This window comes from Plectropomus leopardus, chromosome 22, assembly GCF_026936395.1.
Source record: "Plectropomus leopardus strain MGB_pleo_1.0 chromosome 22, ASM2693639v1, whole genome shotgun sequence".
NCBI lineage: Eukaryota > Metazoa > Chordata > Actinopteri > Perciformes > Serranidae > Plectropomus > Plectropomus leopardus.
This window is the reverse complement of record NC_142197.1, coordinates 3,261,170-3,280,956: the sequence shown is the minus strand read 5'-3', so window position 1 is coordinate 3,280,956 and position 19,787 is coordinate 3,261,170.

Genomic DNA, 19,787 nt, shown 5'->3' with positions numbered 1-19,787 from the left:
ATGAATACACACATATAACATATATTAGTCTCCTTTTTTAAAATAAGTTATTTATGGTGACAAGCATTAAATCACAAATATTTATTTTTCTTCATTTATTTGGGCATTTTTATTTTATAACTACTTATTAACCATCAATGTATGTGATTTTTATTTACTAATTTATCTAAGCATTTCTCCATTCAATTATACATTCATGAAGCATAAACTTACATAATTATTTACTTACTCTTTAAATCATGAATTTTAATATTTATTTTATTAAGCATTTACTTGGATGATTATTTATTCATTGACTTTATTGTATTTTATTGTATAATTCATATTTATTTGAGCATTTAATTGTGTATGTTTTTGTTCATTTATTTGAAACTGTAGTTATATAATTAGTTATATATTTAGTAACTACTTGTAAAAGCCTCCGTAGGATGTGGAGTACTAAAATCTGATAAATTTACTGCCCTGGTGAGGAAATGTGATTGTTCACGTGAAGCGGTGACGCTGCAGCTGTTGCACCGTGTGTCCTCATGATGGAGACATTGACCAGCACATGAAGGTGACGCAGCTGAAGGAGAAAGCAGAGTTCACACAGGTGACACCAGTTAGTCCATCAGAGGTCCAGCAGCCTTCCCATCAGCCTCAGCTGCACGCTGTTTACTGCTGATTAGCACGCGGGGGAGGAGGTGAACCTGGTGACCTTTATACCTGAAAGAAAGGCATGTGTGTTAAACTTCCTGCAAGTTTTAATGTTACTATAAATCTGTAATTGCATAAAATAAAGTTAAATGAATCCTTATTTACTTTTGGAAACATTTGAAGGTAAAACAAGGAGTTGGCCACTTTATTTGTCCAATAGTTAAAAAAAATACAGCGTTTAAAATTGTAAAATTATGTTGTGAAGGTCAAATAATCGATCAGTGGATTAACAATTAACAGCAACTAATTTAGTGTTCAGTTACCTGTTTTAAAGTCTTTTTTCAAGCAAAAAAAGCAAATATTAGAGACTGTTCTTTATTTTTTGGGAGGAAAGCAGTGGATCTGGTGTGACTTTATTTATTTATTTTTATCTTGACCCTTCCTGAAGCTACAAATATTTATACATAAGCCAACTTTTGGAGGAAAATGCACAACCCTCCCTCCACTGCAAATAATCGTATTTATTATAATGAATAATAATAGGAATTTACTCAAATTAGGCACAAATGTCCACATGGACTCAACAATCAACTGATTATAATTTGGTTGTCATAGGCCAAAGGTCAAAGTCACTGTGACCTTGTCTATCCTATTCTTGTGAACACAATAGCTCAAGAACACCTTGAGGGGAATTCTTAAAATTTGGCACAAACATCCACATGGACTTAACGATGAGCTGATTACATTTTGGTGTTCAAAGGTCACTGTGACTTTGTCTTTCTCACTTTTGTAAACGTGATATCTCAAGAATGACTTGAAGTATTTTTTTCAAATTTGGCACAAATGTTCACTTGGGCCTGATCATGAACTGGTTAGATTTCAGTGGTCATAGGTCAAAACTAAGGTCACCTTGACTTTGCGACTACCTTTTTTTCTTGAACCCAATATCTCAAGAACACCATGATGGAATTTTTAAAAATTTGGCACAAACGTCCACGTGGATGAGAGAATTAACTGATTAATATTTGGTGGTAAACGGTCCAGGTCACTGTGACTTTGTCTTATTCTTGTAAGCGTGATATCTCAAGAATGCCTTTCGGGAATTTTTTTCAAATTTGGCACAAACATCCACTTGAATTAAGACTAAACTGACTGGTGACACTAATCTTGCTGATTGTAGAGATCTTCTGTATGTGAAGCGTGGAGGAATACAATCGCGCTTTAATTCTTGGTCACTATTTTGTAATGGTTTTCAGAACAAATTATGAATTGATTTTTAAACTAACGGTTAGTTGCAGACCACACAGAGCTGCTGGCACGTCTGTTTTAAAAGCAGATTTTAGTATTGAACTGCACCAACACGTGTTAAAGCTAAAGTTATGAGCTGGACTCTGACCAAGTGGGCCAGCATGTTTTTTACCTGCAGTTTTTCAGTTAAAAGTGGAAACTCGTTATAATAATGCTGTCAGGCGGCATGCTGGGAAGCAGCCTGGTGTTACAGTAGAGGAGATGGAGGTACTGGGAGCTAACTGGGTGTGTGTGGACTGGACGAGACGGAGCAGTGGGTGGCTGCAGAAAAAGACCTCACTCGGTGATGGAAAACATTCTTTTCAATGAGTCACAGTCATAAACATGTAAAATCATTACAAATACATGAAGTCTGAGCTGACTTCACTGCGCGGTATGTGCGACTCACTCCAAAGCAAACAGCAGAAAAATGGGACTCAAACTGGTGATTCTGATGGTTAATTAAATTCTAATATACAGCCGCATGTTTATGAGCCGGATCCAACTATTAGCGCTCGCTTAGCTGCAACTTTTTCCATTATTTGCGAGCAGCTCTTTAAAGAGCACTTCTGACAGGAAACAGGTTACAGCTTCAGAAATCAATTCCACACAAAGAAGCTCAGTATACACTGCAGCCGTTTTATTGTGGGAATTAAAAGAAATACGTTTAAAGGTTCTCAGGGTTTTCTGACTCCACAGAAAGTTAAAGTTAGTGCTTCCCAGTGGAGCTCATTGTGAGCGCCGTATCGCCAACAAGTCAGAGGCCGTTAAATATAACTGGCCGCCCGGCATTAAATGTTTGAAATACTGTAGACGTCCCTCTGTGAGTGAAATATGTGTCTCATGAAGTACACAAAGCCACACAGAAACGAACCCTCTCATGTGCTAAAGTGTTTGAGGATGTTTGAGATGAAGGTTGAATAACCGCCTCCTGCTGTGAGAGAGCAGATTTAATCAGTTTCTGACGGAGGCTGGGTGAAATCAAACAAAACTTTATCACGTCATCCGATAAATCTGTTTATATCATCAGAGCAGACAGAAAAACACAATTTGAATCCTTATCCGTTTGTTAAATAATGTTTAAAATCTGTATTTTTCATGTGCACGCACAAAGCGACCTCCGCTAACGCATGTTCACGAGGTATTTCAGCACTTAACAGGATATCATGTCATTTTAGGAGCGAGAGTTTTAAAACATAATAGCGGCTCTGTATAATATTCTAAATTACAAACTTTTCAATTTAAACAAATATACATTCAGTCAATAAGTGTCCAGAGAGCTATGAGTCAAATTATTATGATTAAGTATTTTAAAATATTTTACATAATTATTAACATTTTAAGCATATTTTTTCAGATCATTTTTAATTTTTTTCTCATTATTTTTACTTTGCTGTTTTTGTTTTTTTTAATTTTTGTTTTATTTTTGCTAATGTCCGGCTAATGCAGAGGGAAAAAAAGAAAACTTTTAAAGACTTAAACTGTCATCAGATAATAGCTAATTTTTGGCCAGTTCTTTTGCTCTTCACAGTTTACGCTCAAACGTGACTGGTGAATACTTATTGGACTACAAATGAAATACCAGAAAACGCCCAATACCAAAATCTTGTTGCCTGCAGATTCTGTACACATACGCTGATATCTGTTTATAGAGATTAGGACTCCGTTTCATTACATTTAAATGAACCGTCTCTTTCAGGGTTCATAAGCAGCCACAGATATTCTGTCTCTCATCAGCGGTTTCAGAAGTCAGTTTCCAGTACCGCAGTGTCTTCAGAGCAGTTTTTATAAGAACTTTTCCCTTGTTCAGGACAGTTATCCTCTCCACCTCCATCAGCACGCTGAACCCGGCCTGTCCTCGTCTCTACCTGCCAGCTGCTTCCTGAAGTCCCGACACTAAGAGCCTTTATGCCCTGTGGATTATGTGGCTTGAGGCTTTTTGCCACTCGGTGCCCACGGAGAGTTTCTTGGAAGGCCGAAGGATCCACGAAGCCTTCACACCACAGAGCAGTAAACCTGCCGGAGGCCGAGACCAGACTGTCAACCCTCAGAACCAGAGTCAGAACCAGAGTCAGAACCAGAGTCAGAACCAGAGTCAGAACCAAAGTCAGAACCAGAGTCAGGACAGAAAGGTGCAAAAGGTCCTGTCTAGAACCAGTGTTTGGTTTGTCCGTTCTGGGCTACTGTAGAAACATGGCAGACTACGTGGACAAGGACCTGCCCCCGATGTAGATAAAAACGGCTCATTCTAAGGTAACAAAAAAACATTATTTTCAGGTGATTATACACTAAAGAAAACAGATTTATTGTATTATATTCCATTTCTGCCGATAGATTTCTCCGAAATCCTACAGACTGAACCTTTAAGTTGAGCGTGATGTAAAGAAAAATATTGTCCGAAGTTCTTCTTCCACCACCTTTAACAAAAACGAGACACAGTAGCTGGGTTTCCATTACAGATTTGCACAAAACTTAGACAATATTTTAAAAATGTCAATTAAACACAATATCGAAATGACTTTGTTTCCACTGAGTAATGTTATGTGACTTCTCCTCTGGTGATAACATTCAAAAAAGCATGGGGATGGATGTATGGATGGATGACAAATAGGCGTGTCATGGAGCCATTATAGAAAGGCAAGCCCCTTTTAAATGTGGGAGCCATTATTAAGCCATTACCAGCAGGATTTTAACATGACGTCGTCCTGAGGTGTGTCATAGAGACGCAATAAGTTTCGTTCAATTGTGTTTCTTAACTGATGTTGCACGTCCGTGTATCATGCTCTTGTAGCAGGTGCTGTCTGGCCATCTGGTGGTGTACAAGTGATCAAATACTGGATAAAAGTAAGAAAGCAAGAACAATAATGAACATAAAGACACTTTAAAAAAAGAAAAATAGAAGAAAAACAAAAACAACGAAAAAAAGAAACAAGTACGCAAATAGAGCATTGATTGCCACATTTTTAGCTGATGCCACCCAATGGCATATCATACAGCCACAAGAGGTGACTTCTGGCGTCGGCATCTTACGCCGAAATCACTGCAACAGCGGCGGTATATGACGACTTTGACATAAGAACGGACTGGTACATACTTCTGTTTTCTTCATGAATTCAACATATCACAGAGTGAAGCAACTGATATGCAAATGGTCATTTGGGGGGTGAAGTATTCCTTTAAATTAGCAATTAATAATAATATATGCATGATTTATAATAGAATTTTAAGTTTTCTTTCTTTTCAATCATAGTGAGTCTTGATATCACATAAAAATGAGGGTCAACCAAGATACTCGTCACACAAAATCATCATCCTTGAGTCTGAAGCTGCTGTAAAACGTTAAATTTATTTTTTTTTCAACACTCCAGTTGGACGTCAGGATTTTCTCCGAATGTTTCCTACCGGAGAAAAAAGACAGAGCATGTTTCAAACACAAAACTACCTTTCTTCGTCTTTCTCGGTGTGAAAGGTAAAAGCCAGCTCAGCTATCGGCAGCATGGCAGAATCCACAACCTGCTGACTCAGACTCGCAGCGTTTGATTGACTGGCTTTAAGTTTGCCCAGTTTTCCTGCAGGAGCAGAGCGGAGCGGGGACGAACCAGGACTGAACCCAGACCACGTCTACGTTCTGCTGCAGAGGAATGTGCTAAAAGCTCCGTTCGCACCAGCCAAACACTTTCCCCCGAATTAATGTTTCTCAGAACCTCCCACGAATCTTCGGACCTGCCGGAGCCAAGATGACATGTAATCACAAAGATCAACAAACCCTTAACAGCTTTTACAGAGGATCACCATGACCAGCTACAGGCCAGCTTTATGCAGAGATGGAAACACACACAGGGTGTTATGAAAGGTGAATCGTTTTCTGCTGTTTTTGTGCAGAGAGTCAGGAAACAAAGCTTTCTGAAGAACTGAACCGTTTGTGCCACAAAAAGTTTATTTTAAAGAGTCACAGTCAGATAAAATGGGGACATCTGGTGGCCAAAACCTGCTACTGCAGCTATGTTAAAGATAAACTGAAACACTGAGGTGCATAAATGACAGCTATGATATTAAAGTGTCACCTCATCTAATTTATTAAAAAAACATACAAAAACAGAAATAAAAGTCTGCAGTCATGCTTACATCAGCATGCTAACATGCTACTAGCTTTACTTGTATAGCACATTTCTACAACAGGGCAATTCAAAGTGCTTTCCAGAGCAATAAAATATAAAAACATAATAAAAGATACAGATTTAAAATAAATGAGTAAAGAGATAAGATATAAAAGGTAAAATTAATTACTAAAAGATTAAAAAATAAATAAATAAAAATCACCATTAAAATAACAAAAGTGCAGGCAGGAGATGCAAAGCTAAAAAATAATATCTAAAATGATTTAAAATCAAGTTAAATATGTGTTTGCACTCATTATCAGGTGGAGTAGACAGTGTAAAACACCATCATGTCTAGGCTAACAAGCTAACATGGGCTAATTAAAACAACCATTTCATACACTTTATTTACAAAAATAGAAAAAATAGAATCAACAAATTCAATATTCAAAGACAGTAGAGAATAACAGGGTTTGAAGGACATTTCCAGGATTTTAGGACATTTGTCAGTTTTCAGGTCATTTCTCAGGTTTTAGGACATTTCTGGGATTTTCTGGATGTTTTAAGGATTTCAGGACATTTCTAGGATTTTAGGATGTTTCTAGGTTTTTGCAGTGTTTCTAGGATTTTAGGATGTTTCAAGGACTTAAGGATGTTAGGGTCTTAGCTAGGACCTCTGTCAGGGGTGTGGGCATTTACTGGCACTTTTTAAAAATCATCAATTTTGATGCTGTTTTACTCACTTTGGCACCTTATGTATGTATACAAAAAGTACAAAAAACAGTTCCCAGTGTGAATCACTTTATTTTTATTGTAAAGTAGAAATGTTAGGGGGCCACCCTGCACTCTCTCAGGGGCCAGATTTAGTCCCTAGGGCCATAAGTTGAGTATAATTGACATAGAAGAAATTGTGTTTTTGCGTTTGAAACCTCAGCTTCAGTGAAATGTGATGGCACAGATATAAAACATATATTTATATTGTTCAGTACGCCCTAAACTTCCCGAGGATAACGTTATCTCTAATGAATAAACGTCCATAAATCCACTGAAAGTCTTTTTGTTTATAGTTTTTTTTAGTATCTTAGTAATCCAGTTGTCTGTACATCTGTGGATCCGCTTCAAACAGAAGCTACTGGAGACAGTTTGACAAAATGTAAACAAATGTAGGTCAAAATGATTATATGATTATTGTGTCTGTCAGAGCCACCGTGTGTTCAGGACATTTTCTCTCTTCTTTTAAAAAAATCTTGGATTAAAGGCCAGAAAATAGAGTAATTCCCCGTGTAAGTGCTCCACCTTAAAGAGTAAATTAATCAGCTGGTTGTGTTTGTGAGCAGCCAGCTTCAGCTTCTTCTTCTTCTTTGGTGGCCTGGAAACGTGTGTGTTGTTGTTCAGGTCTGCCGGACGCTCACTCGCACTTCAAACACTGACCGGTTGTTTTTGGAGGGACTTCAGCTGGACGCGTCCTGCTCTGTTAGCTCTGTTAGCCCCGTTAGCGTGTCTGTGCCGTTTGCAGTTAATCAATGCAGCCTCGTTACGGGAGAGGATGTTGGTTTAAAGACGGAAACGTCAACAGGCGGTTAAGTGCAGCTCGTTAATCCCATTAACATGCGTGAAAGTGTGTGTTTGTTCTGCTAATTGGGGCCGAATTATTCAATTTGTCCGTTTTGGAAATGGTGTTTGGACAGCTAATTGGTGGAGGACAGTTTCCATGAGGAGAAGAAAGACAGAGCTGCTGTCCAACGGCGAGTTCAGAGAAAATAAACCAGATCATGGAGACATAAAAAGAAGCTAAATGTAGTCCATGTACACAAATAAGCCTCCATGTAATCAGTGAGAGAGGATAAATTAAACGAAATGTGAAGAAATCCTGAAATAAAACACATCTGTCACATTTTCAACCTGCTTTAGGAGGACAGACGGGATCCGTTAAAATGATTTCAACTTTTTTGTTGTGCAACATTTTTCTTTTCGTGGTAACATCTTTAGTTTTTAAATATAAACAAAGAAAACCCTTCATTCGCCATTTAGTTCATACATATAACCAAATACAAAGTCCACAAAAGACAATGAAAACAAACACCAGCGCGTTGATTGCTTGGGTTTAGTTACATTTCATGACATAGTTTTGCAGGATGGTTTGGCATTATTTAAACTATCGCTTTTAGTTTAAAGTTAAAGTGTAACTTTGAAGACAGTTGATGGAGGCTCTAAAGGCCAATCATCGAGACACAAACACATAGTGTCTTCCGGTCTATAAATCTGCTTAGAAATCAAAAAAGAAGCTGCAGAACTTGTGTAATAATCATCATGATTTTAAGTTTATTTCAGAATCACATCCATTCATTCACTGCAAACAGGATCTGCTAATAGCTAATTCGGCTTACTTTCAAGTCTTTCGTCATTCTCACGTCCATCTCTGCAGCTCCACAGAGCTTTTTAGCATCTTTCGGCTCCTTGTTTTGGTATTGTGACACTTTTCCTGTTTGGTTTGGTCTAACGCTGTTCGATTCAATGTCAGAGGCCGACATATGCTGCCAGACGGCCGGGGGATTTGTGGAGAGGAGGTTACGCTGTGTGACGGCGTCAGGTTGAAACACTGCCAGCAACGACGTAATATAAGGAGCAAGAAGGTCCCTATAGGGTGGAAGAGGCGGTGCATGGATCCGACAAACCCTGGACTTTCATGCAGGAGTCTGGTGTTTGTTTCCCGTCTGAATGTGACGTTTTTCTTCTACACCTTACCATGTGCCTCTACTGCCTTATCCATAACCTAACCTTAGCCTTATCCTAACCATCAATCCAACACGTTTGTTGACGTCCCAGTGCTGGTTGCTACGTGCTTTTGTTGCCTAAATATAACCAAGTACAGCGTTATCCGACTATGTGCTTGTATCCCTCCTTAGAGTTTAATATGTAGACGAAGAAGTCCACGGACAAACTGACAATATATGATGACCTGGGACAACAATGAAAAGAAAACACAAAAACACGTACAAAACAAAATGTAAACCAAGGTTCAAACATGTAGAAAAATCAAAATATAAGCAGTGTAAATAGGTTAAGTTTATAGAGATGTTGTGCAGATTGACTTTTGTCCAAACTTAAGTCAAACTCTCCAAGCAACAGACACAAACAGACAGAAGAAGAAGTTCATTTACAACAGAGAGCTGACAGCTGCGAAGACGTCAGCGCCCACACTGACAGACGGTCGACTCCATCATTACATAACATGACAGGTCTCAACATCTGACTGTTACTTTATTGTTAGCGTCATTATTTTTGGGGACATTTTCGATCCTTCTCCTCCAGCATGAAAGAAAACTAAGTGGTACATTTAAAGTCTGTTCACTGTTAGTTGAAAGTTTCTCAGTTTCTGGGTTTGGCTCCTTATTGGACCTCCTGCTGGGGGGTGAAAACTCAAAACCAGGACCACCGACAAATCCTGTTCCAACGTAAATCTGCAGGTGAACAGTGAAAGAGTGCATTTAGACTTTTTTTTTACTCATCAGAGGCATTTACTGTAAGACTCAAAGCGCCAACTCCTGTGTCATCTTGAGTCACTTCATCCAGAGCTTTCAGTCCGCTCGCCTCTTCTTCATCACAGACACACACTCATCCGAGCGCACCAAACCACAGGCTATAAATATCATCTGTACGTCAGCCTGGACTCTCAGACTCCTCAGAGATGTTGTGTGTGTGTAATTCTGTCCCAACAGGACTGGCAGCTGCTCCCAGTTCAGACGTCCCAGTGCTTCCAGTCCCGCTGGACACCAGAGCATCCAAAAGTCTGTTTTACAACTATAATTGCTGCCAGTAAAGAAAAGTGGAAACAAGGAGAAATGACAAACGAGCTGCTGATGCACCAGAGTCCCATCGGTGAGTCAATGAATGAAAAAATTAATTTATCAATATAATGGATGATTCTGCAAAACTCTGGATTTGCCAACAATTGCTCATTTTTACATCCAAAGCCAAAGTTTTTAAAAATGTCTCTCTACAAAATCTGCACATACAAAGATTTTCAAACATTTGAAACCTGAAAAAATTGTCTTGATTTTTTTTCATAGTTTAACCTGTTGAAAAAACGGCCAAAAAAGGTTGCAGTTTTTAATGTCGAAAATGTTAGAATATAACAATATAGCATGCCAGAAAAGATAAGTTACAGTAAGGTAAGGCAAGGTGAGGTATGGTACGGTACGGTACGGTGCGGATAAGGTAAGGTAAGGTATGTATGGTGTATGGTAAGGTAAGGTAAAGTAAGGTACGATATGATACGATACGATACGATACGATACGATATGATACGGGTAAGGTAAGATAAGGTAAGGTAAGGTAAGGTATGTTATGGTATGGTTAGGTAAGGTGAAGACAGGAATAAGATACGATAAGATAATTCTTTATTAGTCCCACAATGGGGACATTGCATTGTTACAGCAGCAAGGTGTCCAAGATAAGCAAGCAAACAATGGAACAATATAAACAGTAAAAAACAAGGTGCAACACTATAGATATACATCAACTGCACATAGTATCGCATGTCGAAAATCAGCCGAAAAAGTTGTTTCTAATGTGAAAAAAGAAAATTTACAACAACAAAATTACATAAATATGACTAAATTTTGAATAAACTCAACAATTAGATAAACATAAATATAGATTAATAGTTATATTTGTTTGTATTTTACAATTGTGTTGTTTTTCCTTGACTTTTTAAAGTAAAATCAACTTGTCAAGCTTTAAAGTGATATCTTCAAGTCATGCAAAGTTTCACTGGCTAATTTTGCATCTCCTGGTATTATGAAGCGATTTGATCGAATCCCGAACACAAATAATGCGAATTTTACAGTTAGCATGCACCACTAGCATGACAGAATGACCTTGTGACCTTCGACAGTGTGAATCGAAACCACCAGAGACGGTTTAAAAGTACAAACCTGCAGTATTTCAGCAGATCAGGTTTCAAAGACCTTCATGGGTTCCAGTGTTGAGAGGATGATGAAGTGGAGGGTGGACAGTCTGTAACCTCTCATCCTTTATTTCTCAGAGGAACAGAAGAGTCCATTGAGCTGTTTTTCTGTTGTTTCTCTCGCATGTTAACACCTCGAAGTCCAGTCTGGACTTTCAGACGACCCTTCTCTGGCTGGAAAAACAAAAAAAAAAATCTCATGAGGATAATATTGATGCTCAGCAGGTTGTAGCTGAAGTGTCCAATGTGTATAAAAAGAAAAATTATTTATAAAACACTGAAGCATTGGATTTATTTTCGCTTTGAGTTTCGACTCTCCTTACATAGAGCTTTAACCCTTTGAAACCTGAGCAAATTAGCTTGATTTCATTCAAAAACATGGAAAAAGGCAATGAGCAATCAACAATAAATGACACCAAGAAATAATTTGCAAGAAATAAGTACAATGTTACCAGAAAATTACCTAAAAAAAAAATCTTAAAAATGCAACATAAAACAAACAAGGAAATGACCTGGAAAAAAGTGCAACATTTAAATAATAATAATAATAATAATATAATAATATATTAATTAATATATTAATATATTATTAATAATAATATATTTGATAACCTTTTAATAATCGCCATACCTCTCCTTTATTCACTATTTATTAATTCGCTAATTTTTGGGTCATTTCTTCTTTCATTGCTTATTGCCTCATTCCCATGTTTTTTAAAGAAAACCAGACAATTTTCTCATATTTCATAAGGCTTAACTCCATCTGATAACCGATTCTGAATAAAGGCCAGTGTCAGTCCAACATATTGGTCTGAAACCAGAACAAACTCATCAATCCTGACTGTGCTGATTGATCCTGACTGATTTCAGATCATTTCTGTCATCATTAACCAGGCTGGGGCTCCGTGTAATAGCTGATGTTGGACTTGTGGTCCTGCCCGTCGTCCACGTCCTCCCTTTGGGTGAATGATGAAGGACGGAAACAAGCCATTCATCCTGCAGCGATCCTGTAAAACACATCCAGTGACAGGAAGTGGGAGGTATTCTGACTGTAGGAGCTTTGTGTGTCGGAGTCAACGAAGAAAATAATTTGAGGAAGGTAAAAGTGGAAATAATTACACTCGAGTCTGAGTTTTCTCACGGCTGCAGCCCGCACACGAATGAGGACGGAAAACACCTCCGACCTGCCCGAAGGCTGAAAGTTTAAAAGGGTAAAGTCACAGGATTTTATCCGAAACATCAGTGTCCTATATATTGACCATAATAATAAAATAATCTGTGCTGAGGTCTCAGAAATACTGCATTTTAAAAAAGATAATTTATCAAACAAAAAGTTCCACACGGACACTTTTAAATAGATTTTTATCCCGAAATTTAATCTCCATGTTGAAGCTCTTCAGCTTTACAGTTGTGCAACAAGATAAATTTCAATTTTTAAACATTAAAACAGCTTCTTCGTGAAAAAAAGCAGCTTAAACCCTTTGAAACCTGAGCAAAATGGCTTGATTTCTCTTACGAGAAAATGATGAAATTCAGCAAAGTAAAAAAAGAAAGAAAGTAAAGGAAGAAAAAAAGGTAAATGGTGCTGTAGGGACGAGGCTGCAGGCCGAGTGCTGAAGATGATCACAGCCGCGATGATATCCAGAGCAACAGCACAACGAGAGTTCAACAAGAAAACGCAAACTGATGTGAAAAATCAGCAGAGTTCATCTTTAAACTCCTTCGAAGTCATCACATGGTGACGGTCGGGCCGTGACCGTCCACGTCAACATATGAAATTTTAGGCATCCTTGCCGCGTCAAGCTTTGACGTTTGGAGTGAGAACAGTTTGGGCAACCACATAAAATTAAGGAGCACGAGTGTTTTCTTCACCTTACCATGTGCCTTTTTTAACCTGAACCTAACCATCCGTGACTTTAGTGCCAATTCCCAGCCATCATGACAGTCCGTGCTGTCGTGCGAACATAGAGACCGTGCTGCTTCATCCCAACACACGAGCATTTGTTGACGCCACGGTAACGAGCTGCGTCATCCCACCACGTGCATTACTGTAGTGGCATCGCGGCACGTCATAGCTTAACATATAATATAATGTCACCATGTGACGAGTTCGCAGGGAGAATATGTTGCATCTTTAAGTTCCTGTGGTGTAACTGGGTTTAAGTTCTCATTGATATTCATGATCTCCAGAGGATGAATCCTAATGATTTTGTTGCTCTCTGAACTTTCTGGCTCAGCTGACAGGATGAAACTTTCCTTATTCATCCACAGCAAGGTTTCTCCACAAATAATGTGAAAAATGTCAAGAATTTGACAAACCACATTCACGCTCGTCAGAGGATGAACCTACCCCATTTTGGACTTTGCATGAGTCTTACTTTAGCGCCACCTTCAGGACAAAATGTCAGCTTTTCATACAAGATTTCACATGATCTAATAGGAAGATTTTTACTACATTTTCTCATCTTATTAAATTTTCTTTGCAGTTTTGCTCAGTTATCTGCGAGTGGAATCTGGACTCATCCGAATGTGATTCTGCCGTTTGATCAGCAGAAATCTAACATCTTTAATCCGCCCTCATCAGTCTTCAGGACTTTAAACTCTCGAGTCGTGTTTCTGTCTTCATGCCGCTCAGCTCGCACTCGGTGCAACAACACGATGACATGTTGTCAGAAGTCAGCAGAGTCTCAGCATCCTGGAGCCGCACTGCGAGCCTCTCCCTGCACACAATCACAACAAGGAAGAGGAGCTTTCAGCACGGAGCTCCACGCCCAGACAGGGTAACCCGAGCCGGGGTGGATCACACGCACACACACACACACACACACACACACACACACACACACACACACACACACACACACACACACACACACACACACGGCGTCCTGGAGCCTAGAGGACGACTGTAAGAGCCAACACTGAGTTTCATTACAGCTCAGCAGGAAAACAAAAGTGGAAATAAAACAGAAAAATGTACTTTTTGTAGATTAATAAAGTTTAAATGAGTTGATCCTGCAGCTAGCTTCAGACTAACCGACTCACATCAAGATCTAATCTGGATTCATCTCGCAGTTGTCGTGTGTTTTAATCCAAACTGACAAATAAATCTGATTGCAAATCGTTTGTTTACAGATGGCGGCAAATGTTTGAAAAATAAGATCCAAAATGCAAACAGCTGTTTAGCATCTCACAGTGAATGTCAGCTTTTTTGTGTTTAATTTATTGCGTGTTTTAGTGTTTTATGATCTTTTTTGACTTATGCAAACCGTCTTTATGCACCTTTAAAAGTGCTCTACAAAGTGTATTATTACTACAATTGTTATATTATGCATCATGTGACCTAGAAAAGACAAAAAAGTGTTTTCATTGCAGTTTTGTGAAATGTGGCTTTTTTAACTCTCTGAAATACCCTCTAATATGAGCTTTTTTTTTTTGTAATAAATGGGAGTTTCCATTAGGTGTTTTTTTACATTCGCTATGGCATTTTGCACAATTTCATGGTTAATGGAAATCCTTCTAATGTGTGGCAGAATCAGTTCTGTTTATTAAACCCACATTTAAAAGAAAAAAGAAAAGAAAAGCAGAAAAGGAGATTAACATAGCACAGTTACAGTGATCTATAGTGATAGATCACTGTAACTGTGCTATGTAGCATTTTCGTGCAGTTACAAATGACGATGTGCATCATGTTTGGAGGATAATGTCAGTAAATAAAAGTAAAATACAAAAGTTGCTTATCTTTTGCAAATGTTCAGCACGACACAAATCATGGGGGTTCATTTCTTAATTATTTGAGGTCCCCTGGTTGTACTATTCCCGTGGGATAAATTAGTCATCTCTGAGCACTCTTGAACCTTTTTGGAAGAACTTGTAATATTTTAAAAACTTGACTGTATATTCATCGCTGCATAAAATCCAGGACCCGAAGCCTTCTTCCTGCTCTCAGGTAGAGCCGGAATTTCAAAATAAAATACGAGTGTCGAGGTGAATAATTCACAGATCAGAGAGCGTGTGCAGAAGAGTTACGGCGGGCGGAGGGGAGGGTTGGACGGGGACGCAGACAGATTCATTACACCGCGTTGATTTCTGCGAACATGCGAGGAGGAAAGCCAAGCAACACAGTTTCTTTTTATTCGGACAATTAGTGCTCTGTCTTCACTCTCAGCGCTGTTGTCAAAACTCGGGGAGTTTAAAGTCTCCGAGCTCGTTTGTTAAACATCTTAGAGAGCGGACTGAGGGAGGAGAAGATGCAGAGAGAGATACAGCATCGGTTAATAATAGAAATACAGCAGGAATAAAACCACGGATGAGCTCATCAGGAGGATAAATTTGGTCCTTGAGTTGTTTTGGGTGGAAGCGTCTGTCAGCGCTCCTCACTAATGGACCCCCAACGCCCCCGACTGTTACCAGAAAATGTTCAGTTTCTGGTAAAATCTCCATAAATCTTCTTCCTCAAAACAGACTTTTATCTTAAGAACAATCTGCATGATTTAAGGAATGATAAATCCTCTGATTTCACCACGATGACTGATCTTTGTAAACAGTTTGTTCTGGTTTCCATCGTGGACACAACATGTTACCAAACCTGGAAGCTTCATTAATAAATGCGTCACTAAAATAACCCATTTCTTGCACGATTACTTTCGAGAGGTGAAGTCGCTCCCCTTCTGGTCGACCACCATGAGACAGGGTTTGTACAGTCACCAAAAACCCAGAGGTCATGGAATTCGCAAAGACAAATATTTGTTGTGTTGGCAACAAATAGACTTATAAGTTCGCTGTGCTGCATGATTATTACGTCATTCACTGCAGACGGGAGCGGAGGTGGAGAAGGGTTGATGCAACTAGATACTCTAATTAATATGTATATATGTATCTATGTACATAGCTGTATATGAGTTGGTTTTTTGTCTACACTTTCTGGTTGTGGTGGTCTGCTGTGGTGTGATGTGCAGTGGTGAATATCTTAAATATCGTAAATAAAATAATTATTTAAAAAAAAAAAACGTTATCAAATGCTCAGACCTGAGCCAACCAATCACAGCACAGTGTAGTGTTGTGTAGTCCGCCAGTGTCTCTGCCGGTGTCCCCTCAGCTCTCATTCTCCACCGGTGTCTCCGCGAATGTCCCAACGGTATCCGCGACGCTGTTACTGTCCGCCGGTGTCTCCGTTGGTGTCTCTGCCAGTGTCTCCGCCGGTGTCTCCGCAGTTGTCCTGCTGGTGTTTGCAACACTCTCATTGTCCACTGGTGTCTCTGCCGGTGTCCACTCCACTCTCATTGTCTGCCAGTGTCTCCGTCGGTGTCTCTGTAGTTCTCTCCACCATTGTCTCTGCCGGTGTCCACTCCGCTCTCATCCTCCGCCAGTGTCTTTGCGGTTGTCCCACCGGTGTTTGCAATGCTCTCATTGTCTGCCGGTGTCTCTGCCATTGTCTCTGCCGCTGTCCGCTCTGCTCTCATTCTCCACCGGTGTCTCTGCAGGTGTCCCGCCGGTGTCTGCTCCGCTCTCATTGTCCGCCAGCGTCTCCACCGGAGTCTCTGCTGCTATCATTCTCCGCCGGTGTTTCCTGCTGAAAAGACCAGTTTGATCAGCTTCAGGTAAGTTTTGGCACATTTTTGACACTTCAGCTGGTCATACCAGCTTGTGATGTTCACTCTAGCTGGTTTATCAACTGAAGTTCCTGTAAAACTGAAACCAAATCAACGTCCTCGAGTCTGGAGAAATAACAGAGTCATGAGCAGACGTTTCATATATATGAAATAAATCTTTAATTTAAGCCTGTGAAAAATGGGAACAAATCCAAAAATGTTTTATTTTTGCTCAGTGTGGAATGATCACTCAACAATGAGCTCATCAGGACCCGGGTAAATTTAGAGAATACTGTTTAAATAGAGTCCTTCAGTTGTTTTGGGTGCAAGTGTCTGTCAGCGCTCCTCACTAATGGACACCCCCCCCGCCCCCCCCACCCTCGACTGTTACCGAAAATCAGTTTGTCTGTTTGGTTTCTCCCGATTCGATGCATCCTCTGATTTCACCACGATGACTGATCTGTGTCAACAGTTTGTTCTGGTTTCCATCTGACACAACGTGTTCCCGGATCTGGAATCATTGTTCATTTATACATTTAAAAAATAAGATACTTATCAACTAACCAGGTAAATAAAAGTGATGTTAAATAAGTGACATGTATGGACTAACATCAGTATTAAGTGCCTATTGTCTTGTGAGCTTTGCTGCTGTGCAGATCTGCAAATGAACACGTAAGTAGTAGTAATAGGAGGGGAAACCATTCAAAGCAAAAGTCTAAAAAAATATTCATAAAAAACAGAAAATATGAAAAACATTTGTAATGAGAATATAAACCTAAACCCAAGAATTTAAACATCTCAACTTCTATTTTGTTACGATCAGTATTTTATTATAAATTGATCATAAAATAGACTGTGTCGTAATAAATGTAGACTTGAAGCAGACAGAGACGACCGTCTGACCTTTGACCTCCCCTCTGTCAGCAGGTGTAACTCAGCTCTACGTGCCTCTCTCAGTGTTTTCCGATGGGCGTGTGATCTCAGCTGTCATCACAAAATGATAAGAAGCGGCTCAGTGGACAGATATAAATAGACGCCTTATCATCGACCAATCAAATCAGGCTGTACCATGATGTCATCCTCACAGAGAGGTATTTATAAAGTTATTTAAACTCTGCAAATGTTTGGTGCTGGAGGCTGATGGGGGAGTTAATATCTGCACTCACCTACTAAATGACAGACTTATGTAACTTATTTCGCACGTCATGACATGTCGGTGCACGCTGACATCATTTCCTGGTCGCGGGGTGAAGGTGGACAGGCGGTTACAGGTTGCGAGTCCAGCAGGAAGCAGACATTAGACTGAGTTCAGGCTCAGTTTGGACCACAGCTGCTTCAGATCTAAAAATAAATTGAAAGGCAGAAACAAGGAAACAGTCAGGTGTTTAAAGATTCATGTTGGGATGTTTCACAGTTTGACATCAAGCGACAACAAGAAGAGGTCATCACTATTTTAGTGAAAAAAGAAGTGACCTTTAAAGCTGGTATTATAAAATAAAAATAAGCTGTTATTATAAATAATAAAAACATGAATAATAATAATAATAATAATAATAAGTCACTTTCCTAAACCCAAGTGCTGCAAAGAGGACAGCAAATAAATACAAAATATAATCAAATTACACACTTATAGATGATTAAACCATATGTCAAATTCCAATAATTTAGGGGAACAGGAAAAACAGATGCAAAATTTACATAAGTTTGAATCTGAAATTTCACAGTTGCAACAAAAGTTAAAATATTGAATGCAGCTGATATGGTGGTAAAAACATGCTTAAGGTAGGTAAAACGGGGACCTGAAAGTGTGAGTGCTGCAGGAAGTCAAGGATTTAGTTAAAGTTCAAGCACTAACAAACGTAGCAGACATGGTAGATAAAACACATTTCTGACAGTTGAAATAAAATTGCTGAAGAAAAACTTGAAGTGTGAGCGTCACATGAAGCCGAAGATCAGTTGAAGTTTACGCACTGATGGTAATTTAGGTGGCGTTTAAAACACACTCAAGGCAATTAAAATAGAAGAGCAAAAGAAGTTGAAGATTAAAGTATAAAAGACTAAAACATTTGAAGTGTGAACGTTTCATGACGTTGAAGACTCACTTGAAGTTTAAGCACTAATAGCAGCTGAAGTGGCAATAAGAACACACTCATGACAGTTAAAATTCAACTTTAAAAAGATGATTTATCAAAGGTGAAGTCTGACCCTCAGATTGGAAACGCCACATTTTATTTTCCAGTAATCTGCCACATGGATTTTCATATTTCTTGTGTAAAGTTTGAAGTTTTGTCCTGATGCTGGCGCTAGAGGAAAGATCAGGAGGTCACCAAATCAGTTCATTCGTTACAGAAACATTATCAGTAGATTTCACGTTAGCCCGGCTGTTTTTTTTTTGTTTAACACTTTTAACTTTAGGTATTTTTATCCAGAGAAACTCAAAACTTTCTGCCCTCAAGAAACAAAACAACGTCATCGTGCAGCAGCAGATTAAATGTCTGATGTAACTGCAGCTCGCCTCCACAGCACGGCGTTGAGACCCGTGACGTCTGCAGAGGATCCCCCCTCTCTGCTCCGCTGCTGGACCTTATGAATGAACAAGTGTTTCATGTGGAAATTGTTATTCTAACCACATACATAAGTGTTTCAGGGCTGTTATGGAAAAGTAATTGGCGCAATTACAGAGGAGGGGGACATGTGTCAGAGGGTCGGGGGCTTTCCCAGAACACGAAGTTTCCTCTGCAGAGATCTGCTGCAGCTACATGGAAACAACGCACAGACATCTGACTTTATGTGGAAAACAAAGATACATATATATATATATAGATATATATATAGATATATATATATAACACAATATACTGTTATACTGGATGAGAATATTTACTTAAGGTGCAAATGTGAGCCTATAATGTTCTGCAGGTTGTTTCTTATGAGGCTTAAATATGTAAACACAGTTTTTTTTAGTTCAAAAAGATAAAAATGAGAAAAAAAGGAGCTACGGGAGATCAGTCAGAGTTCATCTCCAGTATGTTTATGCGACAGAAATATTTCTGTAATCTAATTTTCACATAAAATTTTTACCTATTTTAACCTCCTCAGCCGCGCAGGTCTGTCAGCCGCCCAAATACACTGAATAACAGTGACACATGCACAGAACAGACTTCAACATTTTGCATGCAAAATACACATGTTACATGTTATGTGGCC